We start from the raw sequence: 6,152 nt of genomic DNA, 5'->3' as shown, positions 1-6,152 counted from the left end.
AGGCCTCCTGCCCCATAGATTTTGGCTCCATAGAGACCTTCAGACCCATAGAGACCACCTGCCCCATAGATTTTGGCCCCATAGATTTTGGTCTTTTGCCCCATAGAGACCTCCTGCCCCATAGATTTTGGACCCATAGAGGCCTTCAGACCCATAGATTTCCGTCTCCTGCCCCATAGGGTCAGATTCTGCCCCATAGATTTTGGTCTGGGCTGTGGGGAGAGAGGGGGGAGAAATGGGGTCAGATTCTGCCCCATAGAGACCTCCTGCCCCATAGATTTTGGCCCCATAGATTTCGGTCTCCTGCCCCATAGATTTTGGCCCCATAGAGACTTTCGGACCCATAGATTTTGGTCTCCTGCCCCATAGATTTTGGCTCCATAGAGGCCTTCAGACCCATAGATTTCGGTCTCCTGCCCCATAGGGTCAGATTCTGCCCCATAGAGGCCTCCTGCCCCATAGATTTTGGCCCCATAGAGGCCTCCTGCCCCATAGAGACCACCTGCCCCATAGATTTTGGCCCCATAGAGACCACCTGCCCCATAGAGGCCTCCTGCCCCATAGATTTTGGCCCCATAGAGACTTTCGGACCCATAGATTTTGGTCTCCTGCCCCATAGATTTTGGCCCCATAGAGACATTCTGACCCATAGATTTTGGCCCCATAGAGACCACCTGCCCCATAGAGGCCTCCTGCCCCATAGATTTTGGTCTCCTGCCCCATAGATTTTGGTCTCCTGCCCCATAGATTTTGGCTCCATTGAGGCCTTCAGACCCATAGATTTCGGTCTTCTGCCCCATAGGGTCAGATTCTGCCCCATAGAGGCCTCCTGCCCCATAGATTTTGGCCCCATAGAGACCTTCAGACCCATAGATTTTGGTCTCCTGCCCTGTAGATTTTGGCTCCATAGAGACCTTCGGACCCATAGAGACCACCTGCCCCATAGAGGCCTCCTGCCCCATAGATTCTGGCCTCATAGAGGCCTTCAGACCCATAGAGACCTCCTGCCCCATAGATTTCGGTCTCCTGCCCCATAGATTTTGGCCCCATAGATTTTGGTCTCCTGCCCCATAGATTTTGGCCCCATAGATTTTGGTCTCCTGCCCCATAGATTTTGGCTCCATAGAGACCTTCGGACCCATAGAGGCCTCCTGCCCCATAGATTTTGGTCTCCTGCCCCATAGATTTTGGCCCCATAGAGGCCTTCAGACCCATAGAGACCTCCTGCCCCATAGATTTTGGTCTCCTGCCCCATAGATTTTGGTCTCCTGCCCCATAGATTTTGGCCCCATAGAGGCCTTCAGACCCATAGATTTCTGTCTCCTGCCCCATGGGGTCAGATTCTGCCCCATAGAGGCCTCCTGCCCCATAGATTTTGGTCTCCTGCCCCATAGATTTTGGCCCATAGAGACCTTTGGACCCATAGAAACCACCTGCCCCATAGATTTTGGTCTCCTGCCCCATAGATTTTGGCCCCATAGAGACCTTCAGATCCATAGAGACCTCCTGCCCCATAGATTTCGGTCTCCTGCCCCATAGAGGCCTCCTGCCCCATAGATTTTGGCCCCATAGAGACTTTCGGACCCATAGATTTTGGTCTCCTGCCCCATAGATTTTGGCCCCATAGAGACATTCTGACCCATAGATGTCGGTCTCCTGCCCCATAGGGTCAGATTCTGCCCCATAGAGGCCTCCTGCCCCATAGATTTTGGCCCCATAGAGACCTTCGGACCCATAGATTTTGGTCTCCTGCCCCATAGATTTTGGCCCCATAGATTTCGGTCTCCTGCCCCATAGATTTTGGCCCCATAGAGGCCTTTGGACCCATAGATTTTGGTCTCCTGCCCCATAGATTTTGGCTCCATCAAGAACTTCTGACCCATAGATTTCTCTCTCCTGCCCCATAGATTTTGATCTCCCACCCCATAGATTTTGGTCTCCTGCCCCATAGATTTTGGCCCATAGAGACCTTCGGACCCATAGAGACCTCCTGCCCCATAGATTTTGGTCTCCTGCCCCATAGATTTTGGCTCCATCGAGACCTCCTGCCCCATAGATTTTGGCCCCATAGAGACCTTCTGACTCATAGATTTCCCTCTCCTGCCCCATAGATTTCAGTCTCCTGCCCCATAGAGGCCTCCTGCCCCATAGATTTTGGCCCCATAGGGACCTTCGGACCCATAGATTTCTCTCTCCTGCCCCATAGATTTCAGTCTCCTGCCCCATAGAGGCCTCCTGCCCCATAGATTTTGACCCCATAGAGACCTTCAGACCCATAGATTTTGGTCTCCTGCCCCATAGATTTTGGCTCCATCAAGAACTTCTGACCCATAGATTTCTCTCTCCTGCCCCATAGATTTTGGCCCCATAGAGACCTTCAGACCCATAGAGACCTTCAGACCCATAGATTTCAGTCTCCTGCCCCATAGATTTTGGTCTCTTGCCCCATAGATTTTGGCCCCATAGATTTTGCTCTCCTGCCCCATAGATTTCAGCCTCCAGCCCCATAGATGTAATCGACCCCATAGATTTCGGTCTCCTGCCCCATAGATTTCGGTCTCCTGCCCCATAGATCCGTGCCCCATAGCTCTCCCTCCCCTATAGCTACAGCTGGACCCACAACCCTGCTCCATAGCTCCGTGCTGCCCCATAGATTTCTGCCCCATAGCTCTGAGCTGCCCCATAGCTGTTTCTGCCCCATAGATCCGTGCAGCCCCATAGATTCTGCCCCATAGATCCGTGCCCCATAGCTCTCCCTGCCCCATAGATGCTGCCCCATAGATTCACCCCATGGCTGCCCCATAGATTTCTGCCCCATAGATCCGTGCCCCATAGATCCGTGCCCCATAGATCTGTGCTGCCCCATAGATCTGCCCCCATAGATTTCTGCCCCACAGCTCTCCCTGCCCCACAGCTCTGCCCCATAGATCCGTGCCCCATAGCTCTCCCTACCCTAAAGCTACAGCTGGACCCCACAGCTCTGCCCCATAGATTCTGCCCCATAGATCCGTGCTGCCCCATAGATCTGTGCTGCCCCATAGATTCTGCCCCACAGCTCTCCCTGCCCCATAGATCCGTGCCCCATAGCTCTCCCTACCCTATAGCTACAGCCGGACCCACAGCTCTGCCCCATAGATTCTGCCCCATAGATCCTGCTGCCCCATAGATCCGTTCTGCCCCATAGCTCTACCAGCCCCATTGCTACAGCTGGACCCACAGCTCTGCCCCATAGATTCTGCCCCATAGATTCGTGCTGCCCCATTGCTCTGCCCCATAGATTCTGCCCCATAGATCCGTGCCCCATAGCTCTACTAGCCCTATAGGTACAGCTGGACCCCCAGCTCTGCCCCACAGCTTTCCCTGCCCCATAGATCCGTGCTGCCCCATAGATCCTGCCCCATAGCTCTCCCTGCCCCATAGCTCTGCCCCATAGATTCACCCCATGGCTGCCCCATTGATTTTTGCCCCACAGATCCGTGCAGCCCCATAGCTCTACTAGCCCTATAGCTACCGCTGGACCCACAGCTCTGCCCCATTGATTCTGCCCCATAGATCCATGCTGCCCCATAGCTCTGCCCCATAGCTCTGCCCCATAGATCCGTGCCCCATAGCTCTACCAGCCCTATAGCTACAGCTGGACCCGCAGCTCTGCCCCATAGATCCCTGCTGCCCCATAGATTTCTGCCCCACAGCTCTCCCTGCCCCATAGATGCTGCCCCATAGATTCACCCCATGGCTGCCCCATAGATTTCTGCCCCATAGATCCGTGCCCCATAGATTTCTGCCCCATAGCTCTACTAGCCCTATAGCTACAGCCGGACCCACAGCTCTGCCCCATAGATTCTGCCCCATAGATCCTGCTGCCCCATAGATCCATGCTGCCCCATAGCTCTACCAGCCCCATAGCTACGGCTGGACCCACAGCTCTGCCCCACAGATTCTGCCCCATAGATCCGTGACCCATAGCTCTACTAGCCCTATAGCTACAGCTGGACCCCCAGCTCTGCCCCACAGCTTTCCCTGCCCCATAGATCCGTGCTGCCCCATAGATCCGTGCTGCCCCATAGATGCTGCCCCATAGCTCTCCCTGCCCCATAGATGCTGCCCCATAGATTCACCCCATGGATACCCCATTGATTTCTGCCCCATAGATCCGTGCCCCATAGCTCTCCCAGCCCTATAGCTACAGCCGGACCCACAGCTCTGCCCCATAGATTCTGCCCCATAGCTCTCCCTGCCCCATAGATCCGTGCCCCATAGCTCTACTAGCCCTATAGCTACAGCTGGACCCACAGCTCTGCCCCATAGATCCGTGCTGCCCCATAGATCCGTGCCCCATAGCTCTCCCTGCCCCATAGATGCTGCCCCATAGATTCACCCCATGGCTGCCCCATAGATTTCTGCCCCATAGATCCGTGCCCCATAGATTTCTGCCCCATAGCTCTACTAGCCCTATAGCTACAGCCGGACCCACAGCTCTGCCCCATAGATTCTGCCCCATAGATCCTGCCCCATAGATTCCGCAACACAGCTCTGCCCCATAGATCCGTGCTGCCCCATAGATTTCTGCCCCATAGATTCTGCTCCATAGCTCCATGCTGCCCCATAGCTCTGCCCCATAGATCCACCCCATAGATTCTGCGCCATAGATTTCTGCCCCATAGATCCATGCTGCCCCATAGATCCCTGCTGCCCCATAGATTTCAGCCCCATAGCTCTCCCTGCCCCACAGCTCTGCCCCATAGATCCGTGCTACCCCATAGATCTGCCCTATAGATTCTGCCCCATAGATTCTGCCCCATAGCTCTACTAGCACTATAGCTACAGCCGGACCCACAGCTCTGCCCTATAGATCCGTGCTGCCCCATAGATTTCTGCCCCATAGCTCTGCCCCATAGATCCGTGCTGCCCCACAGCTCTGCCCCATAGATTCTGCCCCATAGATCCGTGCTGCCCCATAGCTACAGCTGAATCCACAGCTCTGCCCCATAGATCTGTGCCCCATAGATTCGCCCTATAGCACCCTCTGCCCCATAGATCCGTGCTGCCCCATAGATCCGAGCTGCCCCATAGATTTCTGCCCCATAGCTCTCCCAGCCCCATAGCTCTGCCCCATAGATTCGTGCCCCATAGCTCTCCCAGCCCTATAGCTACAGCCGGACCCACAGCTCTGCCCCATAGATTCTGCCCCATAGATCTGTGCTGCCCCACAGCTCTGCCCCATAGATTCTGCCCCATAGATCCCTGCTGCCCCATAGATTTCTGCCCCATAGCTCTCCCTGCCCCATAGCTCTGCCCCATAGATCCGTGCTGCCCCATCGATTTCTGCCCCATAGATCCGTGCTGCCCCATAGATTCTGCCCCATAGCTCTACTAGCACTATAGCTCCAGCTGGACCCACAGCTCTGCCCCATAGATGCGTGCTGCCCCACAGATTCGGCCCCATAGATCCGTGCCCCATAGCTCTGCCCCATAGATTCTGCCCATAGATCCGTGCCCCATAGCTCTCCCTACCCTAAAGCTACAGCCGGACCCACAGCTCTGCCCCATAGATTCTGCCCCATAGATCCGTGCTGCCCCATAGATCTGCCCTATAGATTCTGCCCCATAGATCCGTGCCCCATAGCTCTACCAGCCCTATAGCTACAGGCGGACCCACAGCCCTGCCCCATAGATTCTGCCCCATAGATCCGTGCTGCCCCATAGCTCTGCCCCATAGATTCTGCCCCATAGATTCGTGCCCCATAGCTCTCCCTACCCTATAGGTACAGCTGGACCCACAGCTCTGCCCCATAGATTCTGCCCCATAGATCCGTGCCCCATAGCTCTACTAGCCCTATAGCTACAGCTGGACCCACAGCTCTGCCCCATAGATTCCGCCCCACAGATCCGTGCTGCCCCATAGCTCTGCCCCATAGATCCGTGCCCCATAGCTCTCCCTACCCTATAGCTACAGCCGGACCCACAGCTCTGCCCCATAGATTCTGCCCCATAGATCCGTGCTGCCCCATAGCTCTGCCCCATAGATTCTGCCCCATAGATCCGCGCCCCATAGCCCTACTAGCACTATAGCTACAGCCGGACCCACAGCTCTGCCCCATAGCTCCATGCTGCCCCATAGATCCTGACCCATAGATTCCACCCCATAGATT

This window comes from Phasianus colchicus, chromosome 39 (genome assembly GCF_987193195.1).
Source record: "Phasianus colchicus chromosome 39, bPhaCol1.hap1.1, whole genome shotgun sequence".
In the NCBI taxonomy this organism is placed as follows: Eukaryota; Metazoa; Chordata; class Aves; order Galliformes; family Phasianidae; genus Phasianus; species Phasianus colchicus.
Note: the sequence above shows the minus strand (reverse complement) of the source record.